Raw genomic sequence first — 12,866 nt, forward strand, 5'->3', positions numbered from 1 at the left:
GTCAATCGGATGAGAAAAGAAGTAAAAAAAGATGAAATATAGCCGAAATATTATCAGATATCAACTTTTAGGCAAAAAGTTATGCTCCACATTTCTAGCATCTATTTGAGACCCATTTTTGGCATAGTAAATGTTCGAACTGGAAAAAGTCTATCTCAACGAAAATTGTAGCCCTTTTCATTAGTTTTCTAATTCACTTTGATTCACCTCAATATCAGAAGAGAAAGTTATGACCAAAATATTGAAAGCTATCCAACAAAAAAAAAGTTGAACCATGTGGTCGCATAGTTCAAAATCCATGTGGTCGCATACAACGAATCATGGACTTCAAGGGAAGTTTTTGGCATATCTATGCGGTCACATAGCTATAATTCAGGGGTGAATTCTTCAATTTTCTTTTCTCGTTAAAACTCTAATGAAACCTAGTTGGAACATGATATAAAACTCAAAAGCCATCAAATAAATGGGAAACGCATTGGGAAGGAGAAAATCACATATTGGAGAGAATTTAGAGTCACAACAATGAAGAAAAATACAAAGATGAAGGGATTTCATGCAATTATTTAACCTGGTGATGTTATTTCTTCAAATTATTATACATTTTGTAATTTTCTTTATGCTAGGCTAGAAACTCTTGTACTAGGAGATCGATGAACCTTGTAAAGTGATTTTTAATCTTTTTTTTTTTTTTAACATTACAACACGTATTGAATATTTTGAATGATTTATATACATTTAATTTCTTCCATAACCATTGGACCTGTAATTGTGTGAGTGTGATGATCTATTTCTTGCATTCGAGAGAAGGGGAATAGGGTCGACAAGGTATAAATCATCGTAGAGTCCGACAGGGGATAGAGATATACTACTATGCTCTGCATGAATCTTTAAGTGCTCACAAAACTACATACATTCTTGTATAATTGCATCCGTCATAGAGATATAGGCTGATGGTGTATGAGAGTAGGTTCAACTTTGCTTATAGAGATTGTTGGATAGATTTAGGAGCATTGATTCTTCATGATTTCAACGTGTTGTCAAGTTGTAGAACTAGGATTGAATTGAACATTGTTTAGGAATTCGTGATCTTAGTGCATTATACATTCATTAAATTCATCAATTTGCGTTCCAAACATTCAATTTGCATTTTTAGTTCATCTGAATGTTAGTTTACATTTTAGTTCATTTGATATTAGGTTAAACTAGGGTTAATTCAAGTTATTATAATTCTTGTTTGATACTTTGGTTTCAGTTAAGGTTGAGTTATATATAATTAAACTACTCAATATCTGTGAAACGACATTCAGACTCTAGAATCCACTTTATTACTTGTTGCGAACCGTACGCTTGCGGAGCTTTAAATCGAAATATTATTTTCGTGAACAGCATGCCGTAAACGCATGTCGTAAAAAGTTACTTTTGTTGTAGTAACATTGAAATAAATAATTATTTCTCTAAACACCCAATAGAGATGAACTAGCAATTAATTTTTTGAAGTATATATTAACTAATAAATCATATATCTTAGGTAAATTAAATATTTAAAAAAATAGTAAACTACCAGATTTCAAGCATTTTTTTAACTATAGAAATATAAACTAAACAGTTTCTAAACGATTTGGTTTAGTTTTGAACCGGAATGTTGACAGGCTTACATGATCCAAACCAATGATTTCAAAATCACGGTTTCATCTCAGTTTGGTGGGTTTACAATTTTTTGTTCACCTCTAATTTAAAGCAATAAAATAATGCAATGTTCAACCTTAAATCTAAGCTTTCACATACTTTCTTCGTGAATAGAAAAGGAAAATATCACTACAAATAATTGTTCATCCTTAAATAGCCAATATAAGCAAACGAGCATTAAGTTTGCTGAAGCATAAATTGAAGTATTTAACTTAAAGATCTCATATCTTGGAGGTACTCTTAAATTGGATGAATCATTTGGTTTATTTATCGAAGCCTAAATCAAATCATTTTTAAATATTTTTGTTCGATTTTAAAAAGTCCATTAGGACTGGTACCAATGATTTTCCAATTTAACGATTTTTTTTTTTTTTTTTTTTTTTTTTTTTTTTTTTTTGGTTAACCTTCAAGATTAGCAACACTTGAATCATATTAGGAGAAGAAAATTCCTCAGCATGACACTTAGAGAGAATTATTTTGGTACAATGTATTTAAGTTAGTAAATAATGTTTATATTTTGAAAAGTATATCATATTCTCGTCAAAAGTGTTATTGATTGCTAAAATTCCGTAAGCTTGTTTTAACATTATTAAGTAATAAATGTGAATATATATATTGTCTCCACGAGAATTAAGGGCTTAATCAGAATTTTGGTCAATACTAACTCTAATAGAATGGTCAAATTGTGATTGATTAATTTTTATAACTATCTAAACTAATCTAACAAATAACTAAAAAGGGCTTATAAAGTCGATTAGAATGGCTAAGATTTCGAATCCCTTTTATTAATCTATTTTAACACAATTTAAGACAATGATGACATTTATTTAATCTTTACAATCAATATTCCTATTTTATCCAATATTTTCTCGAGTAGAATTACAAGTATTATCATATTTGACATTCCTATATCTCTATAAAAGATGTGACATAAAAAGATACATTAAAAAATAAGAGCATTCAATTTAATCATACTAGACATAGTGGTATATCTCTATCATGTATTGGACCTTACGGTGATTCTTACCACGTGCTATATTTCTTGTTCTTTCCATTGAATAAAATAAAGAGCAAATTATCAGCTTCCTAATCGAAAAAGTTTTACACTATTACAATCATTCAAGAAATATAAATATTAAATACCAAAGGCTTGTAATTAATATTAAAATTTCATAACAAAAATCCATCTATGTCCTAGTGACTAAATGTTTAGTCAAGCATTATAAAATGAAAGAATTCATGTTTCAACTATGAGACGTCAAACAGATTCTAGATGTAGGAGAAAAAGAGAATAAACCATAAATTCTTGAATATCTTCAATCCTTCTTAAAAAATTTCCTTTTGCGTCTTCTTCTTCTTTGTTCCGAAATCCAAGAAGTGATCTTCAATTTGTGCATAGGAATGATAAATTATTTGTTTTTTTTTTTTTTTTTGCCTCTTGCTTTCTCTCTAATGCTTGGTATCCCGAAATTTGGCTTCCGAAGTTAAAAACGTCGTAAAAATATTTTTCATAGAGTTTGAATTAAGGAAGAAAATAGAATTTTTGCTATCTCGTAACACTGGCGATTGCACAGGCAAATAGTTTTACTTTTTCCTTTGTAAGCTCAACATTTTTTGTGGGTACTTTGTCCTTGATTTTTTCTTCTTTTTCTTGAGTCCTCTTTTATGTTTCTCATGAGTGCTTCAGCTTTCAATTTTATCCAATTTGATCCACGTCATCTTCGATTATCCATTCTTGATCCTACTTTTGGAGATTTATAATTTAGTTCCCACCTTTTTAATTCTTTTTCTGCCTGTTTTCACTTCCTTACATCAATAACCTTCCAAAATCGAGTTTATCCTAAAAAAATTGCTATCCATTCAAATGAAGTTGTAATTCTATCAAATTGACTCCTAAATATCAACTTTTGAAAATCTGAATAAGCGAATAAATCACGTTTACCAGTTATCAAATTCTTCAAATTCATTTTTGCTTGAATTTTGAATTAAGAAAGTTGACAAAAATTTCAACTCCACTTAGACTTTCATTCTCTTCCTTTTAACCTAAATTTTGAACCATCTTGCAATTCTGGTCCGACTAGAAAATTGAAACAATCTAATCTTCTTTGTAAGTGGTGTACTCATCAATCCCAATATTACTAATTTTTCTCATCATTTTAATCCATTTTGAATCTTTCTGTCGTATCATTCTTCTCACGGACTGATCTGGGCTTGGGCAAGTACGGGCTGTTAGCCCGTGTCATTTTAGCTACCAGGCCGTGTCCAGTTTCCAAAAAAAAAAAAAAAAATGAGGCCTGAGTCTTGACCCAGCTCCATATTTAATTTTAATACCATTACCATGTAAACCAAACCCATTATCCAAACATAACTGATAAAACCACTTCTATTGACCCATTAGCTTCCTCAATCCTCCCCAAGCCCACGCTCCATTCTTCTTCCTCTTCAATCTATTAGACTGTCTCGGTCCATGGATGATAGACTCATTTAATGCATAGCATCATGAGATTAACTTGATAGATATGTACAATGCAACCTGTAAGCACTACAACAAAAGTGGGTTTTTACGGCATGCCATGAAAGAAGACTATTTACGACATGCGCTATATGTATGCTGTAAAAAATAAAAAATTTAACGTATTTACAGCATGCATTTGTGCACGTTGTAAAATGTGAATATTTACGGCGTTCTTTTAAGGCATGCCATGTTTGCTAAAAAAAGTGAACTTATTACGTCGTGCATATGCACGTTGTAAATATGCATATACACGCCGTAAATACATCAACTGTAAATGCCCTTTTTCCTGCTTTTCTTTACCTTATTTAGGATTTGGGTTCTCTTCCCTTTTCTTTATCTACAGCCCGCTCTACTATTTCTACCATATGTCTCCCCACCCATAGAATTTCTCCCAATGCCCTTCTAAGATCTTGATTTTGGACTTTGGTTTTTACTCTGTAATTTGAGCAACACAGTGGTGGATTCCAAGAGGAAATACTCTTATTATGCATCTCTTCAATCTCGAGGTACTTTTCATATGGGTTTTCTGTGTTCTAAAATGGCTCTTCTTTCTTTCTTCTTCTTCCTTTTTTTTTCAACTAAGGCATGCAATTTGTTAATTACGTGAACTTTTGTGCTGTAAAGTTAGGGTTTTAATGATTAATGAAACTAAATTTGGATTTTGTCATCTTTGAGTGTTAAATTGGGACCTCCCGAATTCATGAAGGCATTATGCCTGAGTTAGGTTGAGCTACCTGCTTCCCAATGCATACTTCTCTATTTAATACGTGCGATCTACGTTTTGTGGATAGGTTAGAACTTTTTTCGTGGTTTTGGATACTATTTTATTTTAATATTGTAATACTTTGTTGCTTTGTATTCTTTGATGAACTTTCAACTGGCAAAACAAGATGATTATTTTGATTATTACGAAAATAATAGTCAGGATGAGAGCAAAGACCCCAAGGTATGCTCTTTGTGATGCTAACCTCGTAGCAACGGTGGCTACGAAATCCACAACTAGATTAATGTGGAACCCAAGAACACCAATGGATAACTCGATTTTGGATTTGAACCCGACAAAGTGAAACAAGAAACCCAAAGATAACTAAGATACGATGAACTCCTTGTTTACAAGTTGAAGAACACACGATCCGATGTTGAATGCCACAAAGATGTAATTCTTGATAAGTTCAATTGGTTGTTCAAAGAAGAACAATGGAAGAAAGCGAAAACCACTCAATTATCAAATTGTCAAAAGTTCTTAATACAATGAAGATGTAAAGTATTTATACTAGCCTCCTAAACCTAGGTAAAAATGGTGCATGATCTTTTATTATGGTAAAAGTCGTGTAGGTATGGAATTCTAAACAAATATAGAAATTCGCAAAAATTAAAAAACAAGTCAAAAATTTGTACCATGCGGTCACATGGTTTAATTCCATACGGTTGCATGGGATTAAAAATTTTCCCTCAATAACTCCCAACATAGGTCTATGTGACTGCAAGCACCACAAAGTTGTGTAGTCGCATGGCTTCGTCCGGCAACTTCTTTTTTTGTCCACCTTTATCATGTTGACCTAAGTCTCTTTTCGAACCCCACATAAAACTTGCTCCAGTTTGCATCCCAAACATGGAGTCATCAATAGTGGCTTTGACAAGCATCCCTATCGCCTCTTTAACTCATTTCGCTCTCGGTCTCGTCATCGGGCCTTCTTCGATAATCAACGGGTCTCAGCTCGAACTTGCCTTCGTGACTTCCGTATCTTGGGTCATATCACTTTGTTTGTTACAAACCATAATTTTCATATAGTTTGTCATATTATTTTTGAGTTAAATTTCTATAATCTACATTAAATTTTGATAAAAAGCTGGATTTTTAGCCAAAAATTTTACACAGTCTTTCCCAGTCACTCATCCACTGGTCCACAAAGTATATGGTTAAAATTTAGCTATTTCAATGAATGTTTTTGTGAAATTGGACAAGTATGTAGCATTTGGTGATTTTTGCATGTCGACTTTCTGCTTTTTAAGTATGTGGAGCAGTGGAAAAATGCAGTATTGAAATAATGTCAAAAAGGGGATTGAATAAGAAGAATCAGACCTTTAATAGTAGAGACAGACGACGAGGCTAGAAGTTGCAGTCCTCACATTAAAGAAGAGCGATACAAAGCAATTTTGGAAGAACATATTCAGAAGTACAAGAGGAGGCTGAATAATGTTGGAATATTAGAATGATAAATGAAAAGTTAGTTACGTTTTAAATGTTCACTACATCAGTTTCATCAATTTGGACTGTTGGAATATTTTGAATGATGAATGAAAAGTTAGTTACGTTTTGAATGTTCTCTACATCAGTTTCATCAATTTGAATGCATGTTGAATGCTGTCAGTTTCATCATTTTGAATACATGTTGAATGCATATGAAAACATCAGTTTCTTCCCATTTGAAATATGTCGGTTTCACCCTGTTCATTCATCCATGTTGTAACTCTCTATTCAATGTATTTATGAGCAAGCTCCTTCTATATTGGTATAAATAGAGGATCACTCTCGGCTAGAAATACAACAAAAAAAAAAAACACAACAAAGAAAAAATGTTCAGTTTCCTCCTCCATTTCCAGCAGCCCCGGTTTTTTTTTTGTTTTTTTTCTTTTCTTTGCTAAAGTTCTTTGAGAGATAGACACAGCTAGTTCGTAGGTCGGTAACGTTGTACAACGTGAACCGTCAACCGATTGTATTCTGAGAATCGAACACTGATTAACACCTCTTGCACCCCGGTGAGGCGGCGAATTCAATTTAAGGAAACCGTGTAAACACGGGCCTTCGGTTTTAGTTGATTTATTCTGATTCTCCAATTTTTCCCTACAAGCTTAAATCGAATTTTCATTTCGGGAAATTTTGAGAATCGGTTTTTTTTTTCAGTTGATTACTGTCGTCTTTTTTTCACCTCCAGTTGTTTGCTGTTTACTTAATTTGTCCTTTAGAAAAAAAAAGGCTGACAATCTATCTATTTAATTACGTGCAGTAAATTTAATAGGTTTAAATCAGTAAGGTCGAAAGAAGGAAAAAAAAATTGGTTTACAGGAAGTTTCTTAGTTCATGACTGCGTGGTTTTGGTTCTACAGTTAGGTGGTTTTGCATGGTTTATACTTTTTTTTTTTGGTCTCTGCATGGATTATGTATAATTGTCTGGTATATAATTTGCATGATTTTATCTCTTCCCTCTGCATGGTTTTCAGAGATGGTGTTTTGCATGATATCAAAATCATTTAATAATGATAGTCAATGATTGCCTCATTAATGTAATGATTACTTGTTTGCATAATTTTAAAATCATTTGGTAACTATTTTCTAATTATCGGTAATAACTGCCCATTATTGCTTGATTTTTCCTTTAATATTTAAATTTCAGTCATTAGGTAATGATTTTTAATTCAATTTTAAATGATTGTTAAGTTGTTGATATTTGGACAAAAATAATCTGTTCTACAGTTTATTTTTCTCAAACAGATAACTTGATCTCAAATCTATAATTATTCTAAATTGTTTGTTGCGTGTTCTAAGGTTAAATGGCGTCACATGGAAATGACGATGTGAACAATGGAAGCAACACTGTTGGGACCGCTGTGAACCCTGTGGAGACCTCGACTGGCATTCCTCCTGTTGATGGGACAATTGGTGACGGGATTCCTCTTGTTGGAATGAGCCCCGCTTTGCCTACGGCTGCGGCCTCAGCAATCCAGTTTGGCACAATACTTTTGCCAGTACCTAGGGTTGCGGCCTCGGTACATTTGCCATCGTTTCCGGCTCCATTTCCGGTGAATCACGCAATTCGATCGGATAAGTTTGCTGGTACTGATTTTAAGACATGGCAATCTTACCACTTTGGGCCTTGCACGTTTCCTCATCGAGGATGCCCCTGTCGTGGTTGAAAACGACACTGATATGCATAGACGTGCGGCTTGGGATGCATGGAAAAGTGCTGATTTTTTGTGTCGCAACTATGTCTTGGATGGCCTACAAAATTCTCTGTATCACGTGTATGTGGTAAAGAAATCTGCTAAGAAGTTTTGGGAGTCCTTAGAAAAGAAGTACAAGACCGAGGATGCTGGGTCTAAGAAATTCTTAGCTAGTCGGTGCATGGACTTCGAAATGGTTGATTCACGTTCAGTGGTGAGCCAAGTGCAAGAGTTCCAAGTGCTCTTGCAAGAAATGCATGCTGAGGGTCTGATCATGTCAGAATCTCTACAGGTGGCTACTGCTATTCACAAGCTACCTCCTCAGTGGAAGGATTTCAAAAGCTATTTGCAGCATAAGAGGAAAGAGATGTCTTTCGAGGATTTAATTATCAAGCTGCGCATTGAGGAGGATGACAAACGAGCTGAACGTAAGTCAGGGAATTCTTACTCTGAGAAGGCCAATGTCCTAGAGCATGGCCAGAGTTCTGGTACCAAGAAAGGTCATTCTTTTAAGGCCAAATAGGGAAACGAAAATTGGAAAGATAAAAACCAGACCAAGAAAGGGTCTCAGATGAAGCCTACCGGTGGAGTAGGAAAGAAACCCAAGTTCCAGTTCAACGGGAAATGCTTCAATTGTGACAAAATTGGGCATCGATCGACAGACTGCCGTCAGCCTCGGAGGGATAACAAGTAGCGTCCTCAGGCTAATATGGTTGGAAATGAGAGAGATCATCTCTCAGATGACATGTCTGACCTAAACCTCAAGGCGGTGATTAGTGAGGTTAATTTGGTGGGGTCTAACCCTAAAGAGTGGTGGCTAGACACTGGGGCCACTTGCTATGTCTGCTCCAACAGGAGCATGTTCACTACTTTTCCACCAGTTACAAATGGTGAAAAGTTGTTCATCGGAAATTCTGCAACTTCTGAAGTGCTTGGCAAAGGCAAGGTAATCCTGAAGATGAGCTCTGGCAGAGAGCTTACTTTGACTAATGTGTTGTACGTGCCAGAGATTCGTAAGAATCTGATCTCTGGGTCTCTTCTGAGCAAGAATGGTTTCCGCATGGTCATTGAAGCGGATAAGCTGGTGATTACCAAAATAGGAGTTTATGTTGGGAAAGGCTATATGACTGATAGCCTATTTAAATTGAATGTAAATGCTGTAACCCCAACTGTTATGAATAATGAGAAAACTCCTTCTGTTTACTTGCTTGAGTCTCCTAATCTGTGGCATGGTAGATTAGGTCACGTAAATTACAATGCATTACGTAGACTAAGCAAACTAAACTACTTGCCTAGGTTTCAAATTGATTCAAATCATAAATGTGAAACCTGCGTTGAGGCTAAGCTTACTAGGTCTTCGTTTCATAGTATTGAAAGAAGTACCGAGCCATTGGGACTAGTCCACAGTGATGTGTGTGACTTGAAATTTGTCCAAACAAGAGGCGGCAATAAGTACTTTATTACTTTTGTCGACGATAGCACGAGATATTGTTATGTGTACTTGCTTAAAAGCAAAGACGAAGCTATCGATAAATTCATTCTTTATGAGAATGAAGTTGAAAATCAACTTAGCAAGAAAATAAAGGTGCTACGAAGTGATCGTGGTAGTGAATATGAATCACCATTTGGTGAATTTTGTGCTAAACATGGAATAATTCACCAAACTACTGCACCTTATTCACCTCAGCAGAACGGAATTGCTGAGCATAAGAATCGAACGTTAAAAGAAATGATGAATGCTATGTTGATTAGTTCTGGATTACCACAGAACATGTGGGGAGAAGCTATTCTTTCTGCGAATCACATTTTCAATAAAGTGTTAAGAAAGAATATGGATAAGACTCCGTATGAACTTTGGACAAGTCGGACACCTTCATATAAATACTTACGAATGTGGGGGTGTCTTGCTAAAGTTGTGGTGCCTCCTCCTAAGAAGGTCAAGATTGGACCTAAGACAGTTGATTGTGTGTTCATTGGTAGTGTATATAGATTTCTTGTACATTATTCAAATGTACCTGATATTCATCCGAACACAATTATGGAGTCTAGGAATGCACAATTCTTTGAGAATATATTTCCTTGTAAAGAGTTAACTCCTATTAAACAGACTATGGAGCCGTCTGCTTTTGGCAGCAGTAAAGATCCAGTTGAAGAAGGTGAGGATGAGCCTAGACGGAGCAAAAGGACCAAAACTTCTACGACGTTTGGCCCTGATTTTCTCACATATTTGATGGAGAATGATCCTCAAAGTTATAAGGAAGCTATATCTTCTCCGGAAGGTCATCTGTGGAAAGAAGCCATCAAGAGTGAAATCGATTCTATCCTACAGAATCATACCTGGGAATTAGTAGATCTTCCACCGGGCTGTAAGCCTTTAGGCTACAAGTGGATCTTCAAGAAGAAGATAAAAGCGGATGGAGCCGTTGATAAATATAAAGCTCGCCTAGTAATCAAAGGTTATAAGCAAAAGGAAGGCTTAGATTACTTTGATACTTATTCTCCTGTGTCGAGAATAACTTCTATCCGGATGATAATTGCTATTGCGGCCTTGCGAAATCTGGAAATACGTCAGATGGATGTAAAAACAGCTTTCCTAAATGGAGATTTGAATGAAGAAATCTACATGGAGCAACCAGAGGGGTTTTTAGCTCCAGGTCAAGAAAGGAAAGTTTGTAGACTAGTTAAATCGCTGTATGGTTTAAAGCAAGCACCGAAGCAATGGCATGAGAAGTTTGATAATGCTATGCTTTCTAGTGGTTTTAGAATCAACGAGTGCGACAAGTGTGTATATGTCAAGGACACTAATGATGGATATGTCATATTATGTCTATACGTCGACGACATGCTCATTGTCGGTAGCTCTGACAAGATTATCAAAGCCACTAAGAATATGTTAAACTCAAAGTTTGACATGAAAGATATGGGTCTCGCAGATGTCATTTTGGGAGTAAAAGTTACTCGAACACCAAATGGACTTGTGTTATCTCAATCTTATTACATTGAAAAGATACTAGACAAGTTCAACAAGTCAGATACTACTGTGGCCAGGACCCCAGCGGATTTGAGTCTCCACTTATCCAAGAACACTGATGATAGTGTGTCACAGTTAGAATATTCTCGGATAATTGGGAGTTTAATGTATTTAATGACTTGTACGAGACTGGATATAGCATACTCAGTTAGTAGATTGAGTCGCTACACAAATAACCCAGGTGCTATCCACTGGAAAGCCATTTTCAGGATGTTACATTATTTAAGGTACACTTGTGATTTTGGACTGCACTATTCTAGATACCCTGCAGTAATTGAAGGGTATGCTGATGCAAATTGGATATCAGATATGTCAGATTCCAAGTCTACTAGTGGATATGCCTTCACTCTTGGTAGTGCAGCTGTCTCTTGAAAATCGTCCAAACAAACTTGCATCGCAAGATCTACAATGGAATCAGAGTTCATCGCTTTGGATAAAGCAACTGAAGAAGCAGAGTGGCTTCGCCAGTTTGTTGAGGATATTGCAAGATGGTCAAAGCCTGTGCCTGCAATTTGTGTTTATTGCGATAATCAATCAGCAATTGGTAGGGCACAGAGCAATATGTATAATGATAAGTCTCGACATATTCGAAGACGACATAATACCATTCGACAACTACTCTCACAAGGTATTATCACTCTGGACTACGTGAAGTCAAAGGATAATATTGCGGATCCACTAACAAAAGGGATAACTCGAGAGCTAGTTGAAAAAGCATCGAGGGGAATGGGCTTGCAGCCTATGACGTTGAAAGATATCATGGTAGAAACCCAACCTAGCTGAATACCCAACCTAGCTGAATGGTGATCCCAGGATCTAGGTTCAAAGGGACAACTAAATCATGTATATCTGTGTGAATCACTGAGAAGGTTCTCCTTCTGCTCATTCCTATGGTGCTCACAGTGATTGGAAGATGCAGGTTAAGCTATGCTTTTAATGACCATTAACGTTGTTGTGAAAGACTGAATTAAGAGGTCACCTATGTGAGTGTGAAGTGGGGCCGCTTCTATAAGGGTTGGGAAGGCTACATCCTTGAACAAACACTTGCAGAACCAGGCGACGTGTTCATGGCCAAAACGAACACAACATTGAGAACTATGCTGTGTCTAGAATGGTCCTGTGTGAGGTCCATTGTCTTGATTTACACAAATGGTGAAACAGTTCAAGGTATCAGATCCACTGGTTTGCTGGTAATACTCGATAGATTTTCACGAGGGAAGGTTCAAAGCTAAATGCTACCTATCCTATGCAGGATTAATTCGTTTTACTCTCTCTTTCTCTCTTGAGTCTCTATTTTCAAAATTTTCATTCATGTGGGGACTGTTAGAATATTATGAATGAATATTTTGAATGATGAATGAAAAGTTAGTTACGTTTTGAATGTTCACTATATCAGTTTCATCAATTTAAATGCATGTTGAATGCTGTCAGTTTCATAATTTTGAATGCATGTTGAATGCGTACGAAAATATCAGTAACTTCCCATTTGAAATATGTCGGTTTCACCCTGTTCATTCATCCATATTGTAACTCCCTATTCAATGTATTTATGAGCAAGCTCCTCCTATATTGGTATAAATAGAGGATCACTCTCGGCTAGAAATACAACAACAACAAAAAAAACACAACAAAGAAAAGAAAACACAACAAAAAAAAAAAGAAAACACAACAAAGAAAAAAAAAGTTCAGTTT

Source organism: Olea europaea, unplaced genomic scaffold, assembly GCF_002742605.1.
Source record: "Olea europaea var. sylvestris unplaced genomic scaffold, O_europaea_v1 scaffold358, whole genome shotgun sequence".
In the NCBI taxonomy this organism is placed as follows: domain Eukaryota; kingdom Viridiplantae; phylum Streptophyta; class Magnoliopsida; order Lamiales; family Oleaceae; genus Olea; species Olea europaea.